General features: G+C 38.0%; 1 protein-coding gene across 5 annotated transcripts in view; it reads left to right on the forward strand.

Annotated features, from left to right (window-relative positions):
* Positions 1-1,997: 1,997 nt before the first annotated feature.
* The window catches only part of LOC5577633, a 357,967-nt gene continuing 334,596 nt past the window's right edge, over positions 1,998-25,368 (forward strand). For all 5 annotated transcript variants that reach the window (XM_021838183.1, XM_021838185.1, XM_021838184.1 and 2 more), the window contains exon 1: positions 1,998-3,341. The gene's annotated coding sequence lies outside the window, so the exon portion shown is untranslated. The remainder of the gene's footprint in view (positions 3,342-25,368) is intronic.

Below are 25,368 nucleotides of genomic sequence, written 5' to 3' on the forward strand. Positions count from 1 at the left end.
TCATAATCTGATCTTACCTGTTGTAAGCAGTGCAAGAAGTACTAGGCAAGCAAATCATTTGGTACGCGTAAGAAGTAACACAGTCCTTGGCCAAAGACGTATTTCAGTAAAAGGTCCTATGGTTTTCAACTCTTTACCCAACAATTTGAGAATCAACTCCAACAAAGACACTTTCAAAGCCAAACTTAAACTATACATCAAGAGTAAAGTTGTTGATTTTGTTTGAACCGTTTCAATCATTTCTTATGCATATTTTAGTCAATTAGTTTTCAAGTGTTAAATTATTTTTATTTGTTTATATACTTATTGAGTTTTTTTGGAATCCTACTCTTTTAAACGATAGGTGTTGCCAGATTAAAACTTCAATGTTGTGCTTTTGCATGTAAATTGTTTTTGTTTTATGTTTAATTATTAGAGTCCCTTAAAAGGAAAATCAATTTCCACTGGGATCTCGTAAATTTGTTTATTTTGTTAAACTGTCCTCACACTAATAATATATTTGTATGTATGTTTAAGGAGTCCACTACCAGGGGGCTCCAGTTGTGAGCTTTTTGGTGTGGGGGTCAGCGGAGGGTTAAAAAAAAAAAAAAAAAAAAAAAAAAAGAAAAAAGCCAATGGCGTCAGACTATCAACCCGTTGACGGAAGACGACACAAAAAAACGCTTCCTCGTTTCGATACAATATTTTAACAGTTTTCTTATTCACGTGATATTCTATGTGCCTCAAAGAGATTCGTCCAGACTTTCCCACGGGGACTCTTAATGCATTTGTTTCCTTTTTGTCCACTACTACAAACCCTATCTACAGGTTCTCATCATAGTACAACTAGAATACCAAGCACACATAGACCGAAGCCACCTGCTATCATCCTCCCCGAGACATCCATACAACGAAACGAACGGAGTGGGAGGAAAATTCCACTCTCGGAACTCTCTCCCAGATTTTCCCACACACATGTTGCTTGTGCTGTTGCTTCGCTATCCACAAGTATCCCATCATCATCGCGTCAAGCCAGGTAAACGTGATCCGGGTGTGCGGAGGACAACAACACTTGGGCTTTTCCTCCTGCCTGCTTCCTGCCATGCTGATGTGCGTTCGCGCCATTCGTCCCCGGCGTTGGTGTGCGTGTGGAACCGTCATCGCACACAAAACGTGGGAGGATGTGGGAAGTGGGTGGCTTCCGTAGCTCTCAATCTGCTCGAGCTGCGGAAATATTTCCAACTGGGGAACGATTCTTTAGTGTTAAATATTCAACTGGTTACCGTTTCGGGCTCTCCGCTCAAATTGCGTCGCCGTCGTGGTTCGTGCGGCTGGTTGTTGCTTCTCGGACTTATGTGTGTGCGGAAATGGGCGTAGCCAGGATATCCACCAGAGGGGAGTCGAACGACTCCAAAAACATTTTTCAGCAAGCTCTCACAAATTGACAATTGAGTGTCGAAGTTTTTTAGCCAATTTCTAATAATCCTTGATGTTGTTAATTTTCAAATTCGAACGTTCTAAACGTTCCTCATTTTGAAGGCTTTTTCATTATCATAACATCGAATAAGTAATATTAGTCGAACGATGTACAGGAAATAAATTGCGATTTCAATGATGAATTCTAAAGATATAGCAGGAATAATACTGTATAATATGAACAGTCCTCAAACGCTGCCCATATAATCAATATGCCTATACTGGGTCAATATGCTGATATACGGCTGATATAAAGCTAATACTATAACTTAGTAGCTCTTAATTAGATGCATAAAAGGGATTGCGCCCGTTGTACGACTTGTGATTACCTCAAACGAACAATTAATCTTCGTAACAATAATTTTGAATTTATGTTTCGTCGGCCAGAGGGAGGGGGACAATGACTTCCTCCCCACTTCTGGCTACGACCATGTCTGCGGGGGTCCAGAGTTCGTGCCATGGAGCAACAGCGTCCTCCGACCAGGACGAGGACGACGCTGGCATAACGATTATGTGTAAGGCTCTATCACTCTTGCCTCGGCCAGTCAGTCAGTGCCTGGATATCTTTCGTGACGTTCAACAGCGTTTTTCTTTGCGTACCAAGCGCCATATATATCCATTATTCTGTGTTAAAGTGTGTTTCATCCTCAGCAAGATTTTTGCACCCAACTCTGTGCTCCCCAAACAAGCAACAAAAGAAAAAGGAAGATATTCTTTCTGTGTGTTCGGTTCTGGTCGCAATAGACGGTGTGTAATGATTTCGAAATTTTGAGTTATCCAGGAAACTTTTACGCGTCTGCGGTTTCATTTACGGTGAAAGAGTGGATTCTATTTGGCTGGAGCACTGCGAGGAGCAAAAAAAAAAAAAATCCCACAGTTTGAAATATTCATCGCTCGTTCCGCAGTTAATTGTGCGCGACTTTTGTACAGCATTTTTAATTAGGGGAGAAAAGCGTGAAAAGATAGTTGAGTGATGAATTTGGAAATTCAACTTTCGTTGATAATGCGGAAAATTTTTTGGGGCTCTTTTGTTCCCACATAGAAAGGCGGAGAAGAGAGAGAGAAAAAGGGTTAGTCAGGAGGAGAAGGAGTGATTTGGAGCCCCATAGTGATATAACATCGTATGAAAGTTTACTACGAGGAAGGAGAGAAAAAAAGTGGAAAAAGGAAGCGTGAAGCTTGTGAACGTCGTGTACATATTCTGTAAAGCAGAGCAACAAGTTTCATTAATAAAGCGGTGTGTATTTATTGATCAATTAAATCGCTGCCGAAGCCTTACGGCTGTCTCGAATTGAATCCGTGATTAGCACATATCGAATAGCCCGAAAAAAATAAACCTATAATATTTCATACAGCAGCAAATCAAATTTAAGTGGAACGGCAAAATTGATTCCAATCAGTGTCAGTGGCCCGGAAAAAAGTTCCGAAAAGAAAATGCCAAAGAAGGACACTCTAGGCCAGGTGGAGCGAGCGGAAGTTGTTGGGGCCATTCCGAGAGCGTAAGAGCAATGTTGCTTCTACATCCAGCAGCGAGGACAACTTTGGCGAGGATACCACACACTGTGGTGCGAGAGAGTTCATTCGAAAGGCATTATCCATCGGCACAAGCCACTACGTATACATCTAGCTGTGTGTAGTCCTCTCCGTTTTGTGTGGACTGGCCACAGGTTGAGCAACAGCTTCCCCGCAGAAGAGTGGGCCTCAATTCGTACCATCTTTCGAATAAGCTTTATACCTCCTCTTCCCGCAAGGAAAACCCCCTGATAAAAAAACGAAAACCAAGAACGACGAAGACGAATATCAACGGTGAGCCCCTGCGGTAATTGCTGCAGCACAGCTATAAGGCGAGACCACGAAAATCCGGCCTTGTCAACAGCGGAGTGAAGGTGAGGATATTTTTATCGATTAAAGTACCATTAATTGGTGGATGAGCCGTCTGCCAAGAGCCGTGAAAGTTTCTCTTCACACACGCACATTAGGGCAGAGCGATGTTTTCGACGGCCAAAACCTGTAGTACTCTGGATATGCACTCTAGAGAAGGGCTGTCTAACGTACGGCCCGCGGGTTGCATCCGTCCTGGGTAGGCTTACTAGACCGATATTTCAGAAAAGAGCATATTTTGCTTCACTAGTTTTGAAAGAGGGCGACATTTTAAAGTTATGCCGCATCAGAGAAAAACTTTTTTTTTCTTGAAAAAACAAACATTACAAATTTTGAAAAACAGAAACTACATAAATCATGCACAGTCTCTAGGAAGCAAAACAAAATGTTACTGCTTCAAACAAACTCTGATGGTGAACTCACCATCTCAACTCACAATAATAATAATAATAAAAAAAAAACTTATTTCATACTTTCTTTGACACATTATATATTAAATATTGATGTTTGAATTTTTTTTTTTCAAGATAAATGGAAGCAAGGTACCCCGACTGACCGTTATTTTGAAAAAAAAAAATAAATAAGAATAAATCTTCGAGCTGTTTAGTCGAATACCTATAAGTAGGTGAAAAAACCGAATTTAGTACTAAACCATTTAATTCCACTAGAGTTTGTATCCTTTGACAGATACGCGTATTTCGAACTGAACTGTAAGGCCGTCTTCAGTGTCTAGTACACGACACTGCGTCCACCGGCATTCAACTTCCTATTAGTTCTAGTTTCTAGGAAAATTGTAAACATCTATACAACTTCACACCGCACAAAAATACAAGCGACGGAAAAAATGCCATTTGGACATGTTCTCGGAATATCCAGAATACCTCCGGTGGCCAATATCCATGACCAAGCAAGTTCCTGAAACTAGACCAAATTTGCCGTCGACTGCTTTCGGATGCATCGAATTTCATAAATTTTTCATAAAATTAAAAGCATTTGAATTTAGGCAAATTTTTGTCTATTTCAATCATTTTGCCTATCCCCTGTATGTAGCAAAATACTAGTTAGAAGATAAACTGCCCATAAACGCATAATTGTCCCACGTGAATAGGAAATCCACCAAACATGGGACCGACATGCGTTTATGGGCAGTTAAGTATGTGATTGCTGTTATAGTTTCAAATCTGATATAATTTGTCGCTCTGGTACGGTCACATCAGTATCAGAATGAACAAACGCGAATGTGTTTCACGGGGCCGATGATCTCCACCTGATTGTTGCAACTTTTTCTTCCGACATTCGCACTAGATGACCGGCTCACTGAAGTATGCCGTATTTCACTCGCCTAATAGTTTTCGATCCTGTCCTTAAATAATTGTGGTATGGTAGGTTAAGTCAGTTGAATATATTTTTAGTTATAATAACGGTAAAAATTACATGCTAGTTGAGAACCTTTTGGTCAACTTTTTGAGCGTTTTTGTAGATATTTTTGTTGTTGTTGCGTATTTTCAATATGAATTATATTGAAATTTTTAATCGAAAATTTCAAATCAACATTTCTCTTAACCCATTAACGCCAAAGGTATCTCACAATTGCAATTCAGCTCCGTATTTGTTATCCATAGTTGTATTCCCTTAAATTAAACATCATTTTCTATCTTCCATCAATCTATATAAATAGAAATGGAATGGTGTTTGTATGTCACAAAATTACCCGAAAACGAGTCAACGGATTTACGTGATTCTGTTGCATTTCCCAAGGGTTGCGACGTGTATGTGAGCGGTTCCACGCCGTTTCGCAATCCCGATTATTTTTGTATTTTTTGAATCGCCTGAAAATTTGCATTCAGATTCTTTATGGCCAAAAATGCCATTTTGCACCTTCAGACCGCCATTTTGAACCTCGCCTTATTTTTGAGAAGGGCGTATCGGAAAATACATGGTAAATCTTTAAAAAACTGTAACTCGAAAACGGCTTGTCCGATCGATTTGAGATCTTCTACAAAGTTGTAGGTATTGCTTAGGACTATATGGAGAAAAATATGCACGGTAAAAAAAGTTAAAGATTATTTTTTATTTCAAAAACAAAATTTTAAAATCGATTTTCTCCAGAAACGCAGTTTCGATTTTTTTTATTTTTGGATATGTTTTAGAAGACAACTTATGTGATTTATTGCACAATGTTTCAAAATGGAAGAATTATGGACAAAAAAGTTATGATTTTCAAAAATTTTACAGATTTTGAAAAAAAGTCGAAATAGAGGAAAACAATAAATTTTTATGTGATTATTTGAAAGTACAGATAAATTGCAATCGAAAAGTACTTTTCTAGGTTGCATCAATTTCGAGATATACTCAAATTTATATAAAATTTTCAAATAAAAAAAGTAAAATAGGCCCTTTTCAAACATATTTCGTGTTTTTCCATTCCAGAAATATTTTATTTTGATTGAGTGAATCGTAGCTGAATTGTTTATTGTTTGATCAAAACCTATATACTAAAGTATTTAAAAAAGTATGCACGATAAAAAAAATATGAACGAAATTTTCAAATGAAAATTTGAAGTTCATTGTTCTTAAAAACCGCAAAATTGATGTTTTCAATTTTTGGATATGTTTTGCAGCATATTGTTTGTAATTTCTTGCACAATGCCTCATGCTTTCCGTCTCTCATTACAGAAACATAATCACGTTGGCCAGGCATCACTCGGCTAGTTTCATCATCTTCGTTCTCTTTTACTACATTACTTAGCCCGAAAGATGTACGGGATTTACTTGTTCCTTCTAATGACTGTTTAGCTTGTGTTGCCAAATACCTGGATGTATTAAATAAATCCATTATTTTCTGAACCGTCCATGACCTCGGCAATATTGAAAGTAGTTGGAGTTTTTCGTTCCTGGTGATACCGTCTTTAGAAAATTTATCTTTAATTTGTGCAATCATTTCATCAAACTCGTTAACCTTATCTCTGTCAATTTCATCAATTGTATTTAACTTGAATATTTCTCTTCTTATTTTTCTATTAACTTCTTCATATTTTCGCTTTACATAATTTTTTGATTTCTTTTTTGTACGATCAATTGGAGATGTTAAAATACTGGAAATTGATTTGTTAAAAATTTCAATATTTACACTTTGTGAACATTCACCTATTTCAGAATCAGTCGTATTGACCGAGGTCATTGACGGTACAGTTACCAAAGACTCCTGACTTGGTACATTCATTTCTGTATCAGAAGTTACATGTTCATCACTGCTCGATGAGTCATCGCTACTAGATAGTTGAGTACAATTAGACAGTTTTAAACGACAAGAATCACAAATTTTAAGCTCAATTTATTCTGTTCAGCAAATCCCAACAAAACCAATTTCTGAATATTATCTTCCGTAAGATTTCGACAATGTTTAGAACATCTTTGTTTGAACACTTTAATACATCTTGAACTGATATAACTCATTGCGAAAAAATGATATTTGTACAGCTTCACGCACAACAAAAATAAATACCTCTGTAAAACGCCTCCTTAATCCACAATATAATGCTGTATCTTCTTTCGTAGCACGTCAATTTCACAGGCAAATTATCGTCACCTACAATCACTGTTGATACAACACTATTGCTCTCACGGTTTAGACTTACCTTATGTACTACATAGGTACTTCACACCACGAAGTTTTTGTACCGCATTTTTTTCAATGATGATTACTACAGTGATAAAACTTGACAACATAGCGCATTATTTTTGTACCCATGAAGTACGTTTTAAAAAAGCATCGTTTCTTATTTATTCATTTACCATGTTCAAATGTATGGGTATGGGAAAAACGTTTTTGTTCATCACACCTACTAACACAGGTAAAAGTGATGAAAACCCATGTGGAGCCTGTTTAATAGAATGCCTGTAAATATACAAAAAGATGAGGAGTACTGTTCCTTTTAATTCTACTATTGTATCTTTCGACAGATACGCGTATTTCAACCTCAACTGTAAAGCCGTCTTCAGTGTTGTGTACTTGACTTAACTTGGTTTGTGTTGTTGAAATCAAAATAAAATTTTCCGGAATGGAGAAACACAAAATATGTTTGAAAAGGGACTATTTTTCTTTTTTTATTTGAAAATTTTATATAAGTATGAGTATATCTCAAAATTGATGCAACCTAGAAAAATTTTACTTAAGTACTCTTCCAATGCATTTTCTGTACTATCAAATAAACACATAAAAAGTATTGTTTTCCTTTATTTCGATTTTTTTTTTCAAAATTTGTAATCTATATAAATAAAAATGGAATGGTGTTTGTATGTCACGAAATGGCTTACGAACGGGTTAACGGATATGAATGATTATTGTTCTGTTTTATTCGTCAAGGGTTCCGACGTGTTCGTGCGTATAAAAATCCCAGGATATTTACCGGGAATGCCGAAAAATCGAGAGTGGACGGAACTGTCATTTTGTATAGGACGATCCATAGCGTATACAACAGCCTACTTGATGCCAAGACGAAGTTTGCCGGGACCACTAGTATTTTATGAAATTATTACTTTTATGTCCATTATTCTTCCATTATGAAACATTGTGCAATAAATCACATAAGTTGCTCCCTAAAACATGTCAAAAATAATAGAAATCACAGATGCATTTTCATAGAAAATCGATTTTAGTTTTTTTTTATTAAAAAAATCTGTCATTATTTTTTACCGTGCATATTTTTTTCTTAATAGTCCTGAACAATACCTACAACAACCGCAAAATATCTCCAAAAATTAATAACATCAATGTTGCGGTTTTTAAGAACTATTAGCTTCAAATTTTCATTTGAAAATATCGTTTATATTTTTTACCGTGCACTCTTTTCAATACTTAAGCATAAATGTTTTGATCAAACGATAAACGACTTAGCTACGATTCGCTCAATCAAAATATTTTTTTCTGGAATGGAGAAACACGAAATATGCTTGAAAAGGGCCTATTTTTCTTTTTTTTTCGAAAATTTTATATAAATATGAGTATACAGTGATACCTCCATGAGTCGATGTTCCATGACTCGATATCGACTCATGGAACCATACTAAAAACAGAATTTCATGGTTACTATGATAGTCCCTAAAAGCCACTTTCCAAAGGATTGCTGTTCCATGACTCGATATTTCCATGAGTCGATGATCCCTTCAATATCGACTCATGGAGGTTTCACTGTATCTCGAAATTGATGCAACCTAGAAAAAAATTACCTAAGTACTTTTCGATTGCAATTTTTCTTTACTTTCAAATAATCGCATAAAAAATTATTGTTTTCCTCTATTTCGTTTTTTTTTCAAAATCTGTAATTTTTTTAAAAATCATGACTTTTTTGTCCATAATTCTTCCATTTTGAAACATTGTGCAATAAATCACATAAGTTTTCCCCTAAAACATATCCAAAAATAAAAAAAAATCAAAACTGCGTTTCTAGAGAAAATCGATTTTAAAATTTTGTTTTTGAAATAAAAAATTATCTGTAACTTTTTATTACCGTGCATATTTTTCTCCATATAGTCCTTAGCAATACCTACAACTTTGTAGAAGATCTCAAATCGATCGGACAAACCGTTTTCGAGTTACAGTTTTTTAAAGATTTACCATGTATTTTCCGATACGCCCTTCTCAAAAATAAGGCGAGGTTCAAAATGGCGGTCTGAAAGTACATAATGGCATTTTTGGTCATAAAGAATCTGTATGCAAATTTTCAGGCGATTCAAAAAATACAAAAATAATCGGGTTTGCGAAACGGCGTGGAACCGCTCATTAACGGCAAAGGTATCTCACAATTGCAATTCAGCTCCATATTTGTTATCCATAGTTGTATTCTCATAAATTAAACATTATTCCTTCTATCCTCCATCTATCTATATAAATAGAAATGGGATGGTGTTTGTATGTCACAAAATTACCCGAGAACGAGTCAACAGATTTACGTTTCCAAAGGGTTGCGACGTGTTTGTGTTGAAAAATATTAGTAAAAAACTCACCTAGAAAATTTAATAAACAAAAAAACGTATTTGACATTTTGTCTAGGGATTTTCTATGGACCAATGCACGAGTTCACTAATTTGACGTTTGAGCGGTGCCGAATTCACTCGTTGTCATGGTAACGTAAATGACACGGCACCGCTCAAACGTCAAATCTCGAAAACTTATTCATACAGACTCAAGTCAAAAAGTATGCAAACTTACTTTATCGATCCTACGTGTTTTGCAGACGAAATTCTACCCATTTTGCTCTGTACCAATTCGATTTTTCACTTTTAGAACGTTTAATTTCTAGATTTACAAAACGACGAAAGTAAGATTTTCAACTTTCGCAACCTAACCACTACTTTCTCCGCCCCGCTGTATGGAGAGACAAAGTGACTTAACCACGAATCAAAACAAAACACTACTTGAGTCGATTTTACACTGGTAGAAAAACGTCGCAAGTAACTGAATAAAACGGCTTATAATTTTGTCATCAAAAATCTTGTGTGAAATATATAGGAACTCCACAGTTTCTGAACGCGAGCTCATTGTATGCAAAATTTAAACAATGTACACGTCGAAAAAATGTAAAAAAGTGGTTCATTTTAAACCAGTTTTAGAAGACAGGTTGGGATTCTTCTGAATTAATTATCTCAAAATCGTATGCAAGTTACTTACGTCGATTTGAAAAAGTAATCGAGATAGTGAACTCGTGTATCGGACCATAGCCTACTCCAAAGCCTACTGGGCAGTACGAAGTATGCCGGGACAACTAGTTTCAGACAGGGGGATGGGAACTGAAAATCAACAAGCAGCCAGGCTGTTGTCAAAACAAAGTTTCAGTCAAAATGATCCGACTATGCCGTGTGCCTAGATATGTTCGGTCATGATTGTACTTACTTAGTCAAGGTCTAAACATCCAGAAAGTTTCATTGAAATCCGAGAGGGTGTTGTCAACATCTGTTCGAGTTGGGGCGAAATGCGTCTGAGTTAAGCTATTCGTACTTGATGTGGCTGGGATTTGACAGTTATCCAAATATATATATTTGACAGTATCAGAATTTCGCTAGTGCCAAACAAAAGTTTGTCGTTCAATCCAATGACAGTAAAATATTGGACTCCGTTTATTACATGTTTTACAGACGTGACCTTACTGCCAACTGTTTTTAAGTGTTCTTGGTTATTTGAAGTCAACACTCAAAATATCCTATCGATGCTGGACTTGCTAGTAAGTATTCATTGTTTTGGTCAAGGCGGATAAATTTCTAAATGGTTATTCTCTTGATGTTCTACACATAGTCTATTCCCACTTTTAGCTTAGCTTAGGCTGACTACACATATCAATGGTTGCTATTCCGTGATTTATCGAAGTCAGTGAAGATGCACAAGAATCAACTAGAAGTTCGGCTGGGATTGGCCTTTATTTATACAGGGTCAATAACGGCGCCGGCCACGTCCTTGTAGTCAGGTGGGATTGAGGGAAGGAATGTTAGTGTGTAACCTTTGCTATTTGGAGACCGTGTTTGCCTCTGCATCTCCACAAAGGTTACTGGGAAGGATGTTTGTTAATGGGGAGGATCGTTGGGTCACAGGATTTACTTTGATAAGTGATTAGACCATGATAAACAATTACACTGCGGAACACGTTTTTGTCTCAAGCACGAAATTACGGCTATTTACTTAATAAAGGGTTGATGAATCCATTGCCGTTTTGAAAAATATCACAGCACATCTAGTTTCTGGTTTCTGGCTGTTGAAAATACAAAAATAGACTATTTTAGCCAACTTGCATGCAAGTTTGCCGGATTGTAAGGCAATTTATTTGCCTAATTTGACACAGAATTCAAACTATTATGTATATAATAATACTTATCAGTAAAGTTTATAATACTTTCAATGCGGAAAAGTTTTTTTTTATGATTAAAAGAAGTACATATTGTATTTTTCCATATAAGAGAAACGAAAAATTTTGTATGGAGACAGCAAGCATGTTTAAAAAATCGGTTTAAACTGAATTTAATCGTGCAATTTCAACCAAATTATGTCCAAATTGAAAGTTCAGGGCCTATTTCGCATGCTTAGTAGATTAGATCACAGTTTGATAAATTATACTTTCAATTTTATGTAAACATCCATAAATCCAGTGTTTCATACAACTTTGGCGACCTGTAGCTAAAAATTATGACGTGCTGGAATATTTCTCAGAATGGCATCAGTTTCAGTACCCCAAAACTACTAGAGACACATAATTCGATCCTTGAGACTTGTAAAAATGTCGTTTTTGTTACGCTGTGTTATTTATGAGATATGAATTTCTAAGTGGAACAAAATAATGTCAACACGTGTAGTGACGAACCATTCAAAGTTTGTTGAACAAATGGCTAAACGCAATATACCTATAGTTGTCAGCACGCAAGCATGTGTTATCAAATTTTACTTATATGAAAAAAAAAATATCGATTGGCTGGACCATCACAGAACACTCTTACGCCAACACTTACAGTGGCGAACCATTCAAAAATTTTTGAGTTTAGTGAACCTTATGCAAGTCTACACTCATAGTGTCGAACCATTCAAAGTTTTTTTTTTTGTTTAAAAAAACAGATAAAAGGATAGGGGCGTTTTGAAAAAAAAAATGTAAAACATAGATAATTTATAAATAAGAGCATATGCCGACACTCACAGTGACGAACCATTCATAGTTTGTTGTAACAGTTGTAACGATTAAATGTACAACCATACATACTTTACAGATTTGAAATGAAAGCATGAAACGAGCTCACCAATTGATCCTTCATCCCTGATTGAGCAGCCACAATCCTTTTTCAGCTTCACTTACAGCATACTGAATCCGCTCGGAAGCGAACAAAACGTAAACCGCCAATCCGAACGTGAGCGCTTGAGCCTTCGCGCCGCACTGCCAAGAAACACGAGAAAAAAACACAGCGCAACGAAAATGACATTTTTGCGTGTCTCAAGAATTAAATTATGTGTCTCTAGTAGATTTGGGGTTGCTGAATCTGATGCCGTTCACAGAAATTTCCCAGCACGTCACAATTTTTAGCTACAGGTCGCCAAAGTTGTACAAAACATTGGTTTTATTGATGTTTACTTAAAATTTTAAGCATATTTTATCAGACTTTTTTGTGATCTTATCCACCAAGCATGCAAAAGAGGACTTAAACTTTCGTTTAGATACATTTTGGTTGAAATTTCACGATCAAATTTAGATTGAACCGATCTGTTTCAACATGCTTGCAGTCTCCATACAAAATTCTTCGTTTCTCTTATATGGGAAAATACAATACTTTTCTAAACCATCAAAAAATAACTTTTCCGCACCAAAAATATTATAAACTTTGATGATAAGTATTGGTATACACATAAAAATTGAATTCTGTGACAAATTGCCTTACAAGCTGGCAAACTTGCATGCAAGTTGGTTGAAATAGTCAATTTTTGCATTTTCAACAACCAATATCTCAAAAACTAGACGTGCTATGATATTTCTGTAAACGGCAATGGATTCAGCAACCCTTAATTAAGTAAATAAAGGTATTTTGATGCTGGAGACAAAAACGTGTTCCGCAGTGAAATCACTTCGAATGTACGCCAATCCGAACATGTCCGCTTGGGCCTTTGCATCGCACTCTGTTCTACATATATTCCCACTTTTAGGCAAAAACGTCTCTTCAAGTAATGTTTTTCATCGCTGGACTGAGATATAAGTGAATAAAATGTTTGCTCACTAACGCTATCTTGAAATTGTTTTCCGAACTACAGTCCATGAGTCGATGTTCCATGACTCGATATCGACTCAAGGAACCATACTAGAAACCTTAATTCATGGTTACTATGATGGTCTCTTGAAACAACTTTCCAAAGGATTTCTGATCCATGACTCGATATTTCCAATAGTCGATGGTCCCTTCAATATCGACTCATGGAGGTTTCACTGTAATAAGGTTTTATGCGAATAGGTTTCATTTAGTTGATCAACTTTGTCGAAGACACCAATTTTGTATCTCATCGTTAAGCGAAACAAATATTTGTACATCGAACACTTTTTCATACCTACCTTGATACCTTGATGGCTACAGCGTAGCGTCACGCCATTGCCGGGCGTATTGTAGAGCTCCATCTTCGTCGGTCTTGGGCGAAACTTCTCCAGTTGCCCCGAACGTTTAGGGTCGCCAGGTCCTCTTCCACTGCGTACAGCCAGCGTATTCGTGGTCTTCCCCGAAGCCGCCGACCTCTACCTGGTTCCCTGCTGAATATTATTTTCGCAATTCTTTCTTCCGACATTCGCACTAAGTGACCAGCCCACTGTAGTCTGCCGTATTTTACACGCCCGATAATATTCGCATTTTTGTACACTTGATACCACTCGTGATTCATGCGTCTGCGCCACACACCATTTTCAAGTTTTCCACCAAGTATTGTCCGCAGCACTTTACGCTCGAAAACACCGAGAGCTTTCCGGTCTGACTCTTTCAACGTCCACGCTTCGTGCCCGTAGAGAGCCACCGGAATAATCAATGTTTTATACAGGGCGAATTTTGTTTCCGTTTGACACCTCGTCTGCGATCCGAACACTTGATTTCGAACCATCCAGCGTAGCACGTATCAGCCTAATTAGTTTCGCCGGAAAACCATTTTCAGACATTATCTAGCAAAGCTCATTTCTTTCCACTGAGTCGTACGCCGCCTTGAAATCAATAAACAGATGGTGAGTCTGCAAGTTATACTCCCGGAATTTGTCTAGGATCATTCGCAAGCTGAACATCTGGTCCGTTGTCGAACGGCCCTCACGAAAATCAGCTTGGTATTCGCCGACGAAGGACTCCTCGAACGGTCTCAGTCTGTTAAACAGGATGCGCGACAGAATTTTGTATGCCAAATTCAGCAGGGTATATCCTCTGTAATTGGCACACTCTAGTCTGTGCCCTTTCTTGTAGATAGGACGGATCCCAAGCAACACACATGTTATAATTGAGCATCATCAACTCATATAGGACCAGATTTGGTCATATATCAGTCGAAAATGCTCAATTATAACATGAGTGCTGCTCGGGATGAGGCCATCCAACCAGCCGGCGGGCAAATCTTCGTCCTCCCATAACTTCAGAAGTACTCGGTGGATCGACTGGTAAAGCTGCTCGCTTCCGAGCTTGAGAAGCTCGACCGGGATCTCGTCCTTCCCAGCAGCCTTGCAGCTGAAGAACTGATAGCCTTTTTAACCTCTCCTATGGTCGGTGGATCCACAGCTTGATCGTCGTCATCTATGTTCATCCTGTTTCTCGCTACATTTCCATTTCCACCGTTCAACAATTGCTGAAAGTGCTCCTTCCACCTGGCAGTTACCGCCGTTTTATCGGTCAGCAAATTCTCTTCTCGATCATTGCACATGGCGGGCACTGGTACGGTATTGTGCCGCGCACCATTGACCGTTGCATAGAATCTCCGCATATCATTCCAGTTCATGCTTTCTTGAGCGTCAGCTACCACACTTTGTTCGTGCTGCCTTTTCTTTCTGCGGTGGATTCGTTTTTTTTTCGGCTCGCGCTGCCCTCTACCGCTCTCTGTTCTGTCGGGTACCGGCCACAAGCATACGGCTTCTGGCAACATTCTTCATGTCTGTCACCCTCTGGCACTCTTCATCGAACCAGTCGTTTCGTCTTCGTCGTTGACCAGTGCCGATCACTTCCCGCGCCGTTGTTGTCACAGCTTTGTGGATAGGGTCCCACAGGCTGTCGACGTCTCCAGCAACGTTGATTCTTTCCAACTGCTCGTCTAGTTGCTGACGGTACTGCGCAGATACCCCATCAGTCGACAAGCGTTGTATATTGAAGCGCAGCGTTCTGTTTGTTGTGGAACTCGTGACGCTGGATAACCGCGCCCGAATTTAAGCTATAACGAGATAATGATCCGAGTCGATATTAGGGCCTCGGAAGGTCCTGACATCCATGACATCTGAGAAATGTTGCCCATCAACCAGCACGTGGTCTATTTGGGAGCAGGCATCGCCACACGGGTGTCGCCAGGTGTGTTTGCAGATATTCTTTCGTGCGAAGTAGGTACTGCTGATTGCCATCCCTCTAGCAGCAGCGAAGGTTACTAGCCGCAGGCCATTATCATTGGTAACGGAATGAAGGCTTTCCGTTCCAATGACGGGTCGGAAGAAATCTTCTTTCCCAATCGATGACTATCTTGACGTCTTGTTTTGGGCACACTCCGTAGGCCTTATCCAGGCTCTCATAGAACTCATCCTTCATGTCATCGGGCTTATCGTTCGTTGGCGCATATATGCTGATCAGGCTGTAGTTGAAGAACTTGCCCTTCATTATCAACACAAAGATTCGGTCGCTTACCGGTTTCCACCGAATAATTCGCTTCATCTGCTTCCCAATCACTATGAAGCCAACTCCACGTTCAGCTCTGTCGCCACCGCTGTAGTAGATGTGGTACTTGAATGAAGTGTTGGCGATGGGGTCCACCGCTCGGAATTCGCGTTTTCCGGTTCTCGGCCAGCGTATTTCCTGGATAGCTGCCACGTTTACGCCGACATTCCGCAGTTCACGAGCCAGGAGCCCAACACGCGCGGATTCATTCAAAGTTCTCACGTTCCAAGATCCAACTTTCCAATCGTTGTCCTTTATTCGATGCCGGGTCTGTTGCCGTAAAATCAATCCGTTTACTCTACTTTTGCCTTTCTTGCGCTACCTACATCGTGCTAGAGGGGCTGCCTCCTCGGTGCTGACACGATACAGCATCGTCCACTTGTTCTTTACATGATGACCACGGTCATAGCCATCACAACCATTCACCTTTATCAGGGCTTTGGACCTGTAGCTCTGGTTCTCAATAGTTTCAAGTTCTTTCTAACATGCTACTATGGTTAGCCGTCATGCGCTAGCGGTGTTAGTCATTTGATAGGAGCGACGTATTTCGAAGACACTATCATTGAATCGAAGACATGAAGACATGAAGACACTATCATTGGATCGCGCTGTATGACGAAATTCAATTTAAATAATAAATTTTAACCATTTCTCGTACAAAAAATTGTAAAAAAATGTAACTTTCCAAAATTAAACAAATTGCAATGAGTTCCGAGCAAATGCATGTTTTTTACATGAATATGTCATCAATTATGTCACAAGTTGACAGGATCAGAGCCGAAATAGGGAAAACATGATATAAATTATTTCAAAATACTTCGTCGAAGACATCAAACCTCCACGATGCTCTAGTACTAGAAGTTCTGGCCGTTGAAGACCGTAATCTGCCCCAGTGTAACACGGGCCCATTATACACAACCACACCACATATGAGGGAGAGGCTAGTGCGCGCTTCTCACCAGCAGACCAGACCAGAGCCGAGCACATGCTTTCCTGCAAATTGACGTTATCTGTTTTGGGAACCTTTTAGTGCGGCGGGGAAGGTTAAAAATAGCCGGAGGTTAAGGATCCGAAAGTTGAAAATTGGATTTTGAGCCTGGAGTTGTTCTGGCTCTTTAAATTTTGTTCTCTGTTCATTTCATCATTGCTGGAATCTAATTCCGTAACCAGACTTGGGTTCAAGGGTGGACGAAAGATACAGTGGCCCTGAAAATCTTGAATTATTCGACACAAAGCATTGGTGGGTATGTCTTGTAATACACAGTGTATTCTGTGCTTCGCTCTAGGTGTATAACATCGTATACCCGGAATACTAACTTAGAATACCTTGAACATGTAGAGATTCTAAACTAAATACTAGTTAACAAGAAGTACTGTACAAATGGAAGCTGTCAAAATTGGAAAAGTACTGTAAATTGCTGGTTTATTAGTAGATACTTCCGAAATAACGAAATCCTTTAATTAACAGCATAGCATTATGTGCAATATATAGATGAATGAAGTGTCGTTCGGAATGGTTGGCCATAAATTTGGTTTACATTTACTATCAGCCATCAAACAGTGGAACTGAATGCAGCTGTCAAACCTTCAGGACTAATTGAAAATAAGCTTCACATGTATTATGATTTTTATAGGTAATTTTCACCCGAAGGGTTGTTCTGTTCTACCATTTAAGTACGTTTTTCTACTACATATCTACCGTTTTGATTCATATTACGGACAGCTTCAAATTCCGGACACTCTACTTTGTATGGGAAACATTTCACGCGAAATGTTTCAATTTTTGCTATTCAAAAGTTCTCAATTTCAAGGATCAACTTTTTCCATAAATATCTTTGATGATTTTTAGTGCCCAACTACCTTAGATGTCACTTAAGTGGTTTAACGATTTCGATTGATGATTTGACTGTTCCATTAATGATTATCATGAGCTGTCCGGAATTCGATTCAAAATGTCCGGAATATAAGGCAAAAATGAGGAAGCGTCCGGAATAAGAATCATGAAAAGGCCACACATTTTGATTTATTTAAAATTATTGAAGTTGCGGACGCGTATTCTTCACCCACCGTTCGAAAGTAAAGGGCTTCCGACGCTCGATAGCGCTAAGGAATCATACAGAATGATTTATTTTGTATGCTCTATGCTGGGTTATATTTCCCTGAGTCCTTAAGTGTCCGTAATATGAATCAAAACGGTAATCAATCATCGATGGATTCCATAAAACTTTTGACCTAAAATTTCCTTCTTCATCTTACAAATCATCCGTGTTCTAGGATACGTCTCTGAACATGACCACCGCCAGGTCACCACCGCCAGGTCACCATTCAAGTAAGAAAAAAAGTTTTACATCAGCAAACAGTCAAACTCAATCAACGTCGTAATGTCCCGTCGCAGATAATGGACAAGCGATTCCAAACAATGCCAGCAGAAACAAAAAAAAACGAAAAGTTCGAACAAAGAACTCGCGTTTGGTGTGGTATCTCCAGTTTCGATACTCTTTGTTTGCAGTGATGGAGAGAGTGGCTGGAATTGGAGGTAATCTCTTGGGTCAATTACGGCAGGAAAGTTTGACGTTTGTATCAATTAAAGATTCCACTTAACAGATGGTGTTGGTGTGTCTATCAAATTGAATATTTTTGAAATCCTGCGAAAACATCATAACAATTATCAGAAACCTTCGTCTAGAGGTCTACAAAATCTGTTTTTGAATTATCCAAAGCCTTATTAGGAAATGTACAGAAGTTTATTCTGCAACGGTCCAAAACTTCTTTTGAGAGTGTCCAATATCTGAGCGTCTGTTGGAAGTCTTTATCTGGAAGTTTTAAAGACACTCCTGATAATCTCTGGAAGTTTTTGAGAATGTGATCTGCAATAACTATTTTATCTGCGGAAAAAAATTAAACAAAACTTTATTGGATATCTCTAGAAGTTTTTTTTTTTTCAATATATCCTGCGTTGTAAGATACCAGAAGATTGCTGGAAGACTTCAAAGTTCTTCTCTCCGAAGGGAACTATTGAAACACTCATAAGAGGGAATGTGGCTCTTACAACGGATATTGATTCTAAAGTTCGGCTAAAATTGGCTTGAATTGGCAAAGAAGCTTGTAACAGCTTCTCAAACAAGCTGAAAATATCTTCTCACAGATGTTTGAAACAGCTTTTCACTGAAGCTTTCAATAGCTTCCTAAAGAAAATAGCTTCTCTCAGATACCTGAAACAGCTTTTCAAATGAATGAGTATCTTTCTGATTCAAACTTGAAACAGATTTTCAAAGAAGCTAGAAGAACTCTTCACAGATTGAAAAAACTTTTCACAAGTCTGAAAAAGTTTCTCACAGAATTTTGGAACAGCTTCTTACAGAAATTTTGAAAAGTCTCTTATTTCTCATAGAAAAGCTTTGGAAAGCTTCTTACAGAGATCTTGCACAAGCATGGAATAATTTTCTCCCAGAAGCTAAGAAGTTTCTAACAGAAACCTTAAAATACTTTTCACTTTTGGAACATCTTCTCATAAAACTTGCTCACAGAAATTTGGAAAATCTTCTTCCAGAAGATTATAACATCCATTCACAGAAGTTTGAAAAACTTCTTACATTATTTTATGACAATTTCTCACAGACACTTGAAACAACTTCCTACAGAAACATGGAACAGTTTTTTTATAGAATAACGGAGTAGTGTCTACAAAAACGTGAACAGCTTCTCAAACAAGCTGAAAATAGCTTCTCACATAAGAATGCGAAATTTTCTAATTTCGCCTTGAAACAGATTCTCAAAGAAAACTCTTCGCAGAAGCTTGGCACAACTTTTCACAAAAGTGTAGAAAAGCTTCTCACAGAATCTTGGAACAGCTTCTCACAGAAATTTAAAAAAGACCTGACTCTATACAGTTTATCATACTAGCATTCAAATTATCACACAGAAAAGCATTGACAAGTTTCTCACAAATATCTCGCACAAGTGTGGAATAATATTCTCCCAGAAGCTTAGAAAAGCTTCTAACAGAAGCCTCAAAATACTTCTCACTTTTGGAACATCTTCTCATAAAACGTTCTCACAGAAATTTGGAACAGCTTCTCACAGAAGATTGTAACAGCTTCTCACAGATGTTTGAAACAACATCTCACAGCAAACAACTTCCAAAAGAAACATGGAACAGTTTCTCAAAGATGTTTGGAACAGTGTCTACAGTAGCTTACAGCAACGTGAAACTGCTTCTTACAGAAACTTCCAACAGCTTCTCACAGAAGCTTTTAACAGCTTCTCGCATATACTTCTGACAGCTTCTCACATAAGCTTTTTGCAGCTACTCGAAGAAGTTTTTAACAGTTTTACACAGAAGCTTGGAAAAGCTTTTCACAGAGGAATTAGAAACTTTCTAACTCAAGCTCAGAACAGAAACAGGAACAACCTCTAATCTCTGTTTCTTATAGAAAATTTTAATGGCCTCTTGGTCTTTTAACATCTACTTGAAACAACCTCTATTCCCAGACAACCAAAATGTACGTATAACGAAATCACCTGGAGGCTGTATATGTGCAAAATTTCACTTATAAGATGTCGCGAAAAGGCCTTCTACGTACAAAAGTGGAGGCGATATGCGTGCATATATTATGTGATGAATAATAACATACAATGCGAGTGTATAAATATTCTACCGAATCAACCTGTGATCTTATGCGACTTAACATATGATAACAAATGTTGATTTGACAGCTGCTACGGATTGATGCGACTTACTTTGTACGAGTGTACGAGACGAAACAAAATGTATAAATGAACTCAGAAGAGAAGTGTTTTATGCGAGGAAACTCATCAAACTGACGAGTTTATCCACGATGTTTTGCGGGTTTGATGTAATTAGTATGAGTAAACGAGTTGTAACGTGAACTTTCATGCGATTTCTGGTTGTCTGGGATTCTATTCTAGGTGCTTGCACAGCCAATATTGAAAATTGGAAATACCGGAATTTTTCGAGTATTTTCTTTGTCAGCAATAATATTTGCAGCATATCGAAGATATGCCACAAATATTAAAATAGCCAGGCTCACTGTGCAGACTTGGGTTTGAAAATTATTCAAAATATCAGATTATTCACGTATGAATAACATGATAAACGCAAATATCTGAATTTTCAATAGAAGAAACGGGGACAATCGTACCTACTGTTTCATTTCAGGGAAATAGATAAAATCGTTCGGAGTGGCGTTGCTAAGAATGTTAATGCACACTTCATGCATTGCTTCTCCTTCTCTTAGGATGGGACACAAGTATATCTCCCTTGTGCCCTGGCGCTTAAGCCAAGGCTCTTGAGCCTTTCCTCGCTCTCTGTTAAGAGATGAAACCCCTTCCGCTACGCAATAATTGTAAATAAGTAATGAAAATTGATGAACATTCACATAACATAAGGTAAAACTGTAAAAAATTACACGCGGAGACGAGAAAAATTGTGACAGGTGGTTTGAAACACCTTCACTAGTGCGCGTGGCTTGTTGCGATCTCAGGGATACCTTAAGAAATTGATTCGGAGACTTTCATTCAGTCTCAAAAAGAAAAGTCAATTCTTAGAGCATTGTTTGCAGGGAATTGTCAAGGAAACTTTTAAAAATTTGGTGGAAAAAATCTTTAAAAACATCTGGAGGTATTTCTACAGTTATCATTGATGAAACATCTGTAGAAATTTCGATGAACTCCTCTTTCAAAATATTTGTTTTTTATCTGTGGAAAGTGCTGTTGGATTTTCCAAAAAAAAAAAAAGATTATTGAAACAAATAATAAGCCAAAACCTTGGGTATACAGCAAGCTTTTTGAAGGAATTTTGTAAATGAATAATCGAAGGAATAACTAAAATAATTGCGGCAGTACGTGGTGGCGTGAAACCTTAACTGAGCTTTCGAAGAGTAAATTGAAGAGGAATTCCTGAATGAAGTCTTATTAGATTTCCTAAAATAAACACTGGAGTTATTTTTGGAATTATTCCTAAGAAAAACTGTGGATGGATTCAACGGATCTATATTAGTAACTGAAAAATTGACGTAGAAACTTCTTGAAGGTCTTTTCTGGAAAAAAAAATCCTAAACAAATTTCTTCTGAAGCATTGTGGATTTTTTTGGAAGTACTCATGTAGAATTATTGGGCAAATCTCCTAGAGAAACTGGTGGAAGAGTTAGCATTAGCATTAGCATTAAGCATTTCGCACAAATTCATAGGTGGTACAGTCCTAGACCATTGTATGAGGGAGAGCCTCCTTCCCGTCCGTTACCATAGTCAGAGATTTGGGACTAACCTCTAACTCTTAGACAAGATTGACGCATCCTCCAACAGTCGAGAGCTGTCCTGGTCACGTCCTTGCGAAAGCTGGGGAATGGGAAAGGATGATTGATTGAACACCTACTTAAGAAAGATGCAGAGAACTCTACGACCTCTCATAGGTGTTACGGGATGTTGTGGAATGTTGATGAAAAGGGTAGTGCCATAGGATTCGTTTGGTAGACGTTCTATCCGACCAATATTTAATATTTACGCATTGTGATCATGCGCTGCTGATCAGAACAAACTCACCAAATTCCTTTTTCGAAACTCCTCTGCACGCTTCTTTAAACCGTAACTTAGCACTGCCCATTAAAATGAAAAATAGATAAAAAAAAAACTTTCATCTCTAACCGAGCATCCACAAACCATTAAATTTTTAAATCAACACGCTTAACACACACCGGAGATAAAAAAAAAACGAATCGCGTAGAACGAATTTGGCTCGAACAAAACGCGCGCAAATCGAAAAAAAAGTAAAAAAAAAACACAAATTGTCTTCAGATATAACCTCCAACAAGAAAAAAAAAACACTTTTCCAATTTGAAAAACATGTTTTTGCATACCATTTGTACGTGGCATAGCACCATCTGCCGAATCTTATTTTCACCAGCCAAAACGAGAAAAAAAAAACGCGAGACGAGGTAAACGAGACACAAGTTGCCAAACGCAGCCGCTCGCGCGCACGGCTTGCTGCGATTCGTTCCCTAGAGAAACCGGTGGAAGTGTTAGACAAAAAACGATCACAGGAAAATTTTCGAATAAAACCCTGTGGAATTTACAGGACGAAGTTCTTCTTCATATTTGGAGTTCTCACGGACTTCCTGGAACAAAGTCTGGATATATTCCTCTAAGAATCTATTTAAAAATCCCAGGATGATTTTTTAACGAATTACTGGAAGATCTGTGAAAAAAATCTTATGATCACTGGAAAATTCGATCAAAGTATTTTAGGAGTAATCTCTGAAAAACTTTCGCGAAATACTGAAGCTTTTTGTTGAGGAATCTGAAAAAAAGCATTCATTGAAGACTAAAAAAATGGAAAGCAGTAACGACAAGATACCATTTTGGTAAAAAAAGAGACTATATATACCATAAATTAAAAATGGAGGCTGTTTAGAGAATAGCCATGTCTATAAAAAAAACCTGCTACTAGCTCTGTAGACTATGAAAAAATCGACAAAAATGACCATCTTAACCAAGACAAGCCGATAGAAAATTTTATCCTTGAAAAAGGCCTAAGTCTGTTCGAAACATCGGTCAGAATAAAATAAAAATGTTTGTAATATTAGGACAGAGTCAGCTGGCAAAAATTGTTTTATCACAGAGCTGGTAGCGACTAAACAGCAAAATAGCGCTGATTTAAGTGACTTTAGTCATCAATTGCACGTAATTAACAATCAGATCTCAGTGCGCATCGTACCTTCGTGCTGTGCGTACACGAATTCTCTCTGCTCTTGGAAGTTTTCTTAAAAACTACCTAAAGCAATAAAACAGTACTTTTCAGTGCTACACAAACAGTACTTTTCAGTGCTAAAATTAAAAACGGTACTTTTCAGTGCTACTTAAACAGTACTTTTCAGTACTATTTTTTCTACTATTGATCCCTTTACGATCCTTGTTTGGACCCGTGCCTTCGATTTTTCGTTGGACCCGTTGGCGAAAGCTAGCGGTGGTAATCCTTCTTGGACACCGTCTAGGGAAAAAACCTCTCGAAGGTCACGTCTTTCTCGTTTATTAACTAAACATGGTATCAACAACTAACAAAAGGAAGGGTGAATCTCTGAATTCACTACTTCCTTCCAAAAAAGTGGGTTTGAAAACTGTCACTACACGTGGCAAGAATGGAAGAAAGGACGCTTCTCCGGAATGCGAAGTTTCTTCCAAGGGTGAAATGAATAATTGTATCGAAATGAGCAATCAGTTTGATGCTCTAGACAAATTTTCCGAACACCAAATCGAAGCAGCCTCTAGCCCAGGCTCTTTGATTCAAGTGAGGAAGCAAAGAGTGCCGCCTATCGTGGTCAGTTGTTCCGAATTTGGGGGATTTAGGCAGGAGATCTTGAACTCCATTAGGGGAATCAAGGTTTCCTTCCAAATCGCAAAGAAAGGAGACTGTCGCGTTTTGCCGGAAACTCTTAAAGATCGTGAACTTCTTCTCAAATATCTTGAAGAGAAGAAGCACAAATTTTTTACTTATGACGACAAAACTGAACGTTTGTTCAAAGTTGTCTTGAAAGGTCTCTCAAGTGACTATAAATCACCTGAAGAGATCAAAAATGGAATAAATGATTTACTTGGATTTTCCCCAGTCCAAGTAATCATTATGAAAAAGAGAACCCAATCTGGCATTGTTCGGAAAGGGCTTTCTCAAGAATTTTATTTAGTTCACTTTAACAAAAAAGAACTAAATAATATTAAAGCTTTAGAACAAGCAAAACTTTTGTTTGATGTCCGTGTGACATGGGAACATTTCCAGAAACCTGGAGGAAATTACCAGAACCCCACTCAGTGCCGTCGGTGCCAAAAGTGGGGTCATGGTACAAAAAATTGTCGCATGGATGCTAAATGCATGATTTGCGGAGGTTCTTCTCACGCCAAAGACGTCTGTCCAGTGAAGGAAGATACCACCAAATTCATATGTTGTAATTGCGGGGCTAACCATAAGTCCAACTTTTGGAATTGTCCTTCACGCAAAAGGGTCATTGAGGCTCGTTCCAGGTAGATGAAAGATAATATCTGTTACGATAACGGTCGTTTCCGGAATTTGCCTGGTAGAGTATCGAACAATGCTCATTTTTCAGTTAACGATCGCTTGATCATGAATCATACCCATCAGGAAGATCATAATCATGCTCATTCACAAACTAATTTTAATCCGTCGGGTAGCCGTTCGAATCTTTCAATTTCGAATGTATCTACCCACGGTAAATCCTTTGCCGATATCGTAGCAGGAAATTCGAACTCCTCCCCTGTTCGATCCATGGGTACCCATTCTACTTGTTTCAAATCAAATGAAAAAAAAAACCCTACCGCCACAGGTAATTCCACTTCTTCGTCTACCGGAAATTCCAATGGGAAATCACATGACATGTCTGCCTCTGATTTTAATTTTCTAACTGAACAATTGAATCTAATGATTGATGCAATGTTCAAAGCCACCACTATGACTGAAGCAGTCCAAGTAGGTGTAAAATTTACAAATCAAATTGTTATTGGATTACGTTTTTCTAATGGATCCAAATAAAAAATTTAAATATTTTAAATTGGAATGCTCGTTCTCTGAATGGTAAAGAGGACGAGCTGTTTAATTTTCTTACGGTTAATAAC

This window comes from Aedes aegypti, chromosome 1 (assembly GCF_002204515.2).
Source record: "Aedes aegypti strain LVP_AGWG chromosome 1, AaegL5.0 Primary Assembly, whole genome shotgun sequence".
NCBI lineage: Eukaryota > Metazoa > Arthropoda > Insecta > Diptera > Culicidae > Aedes > Aedes aegypti.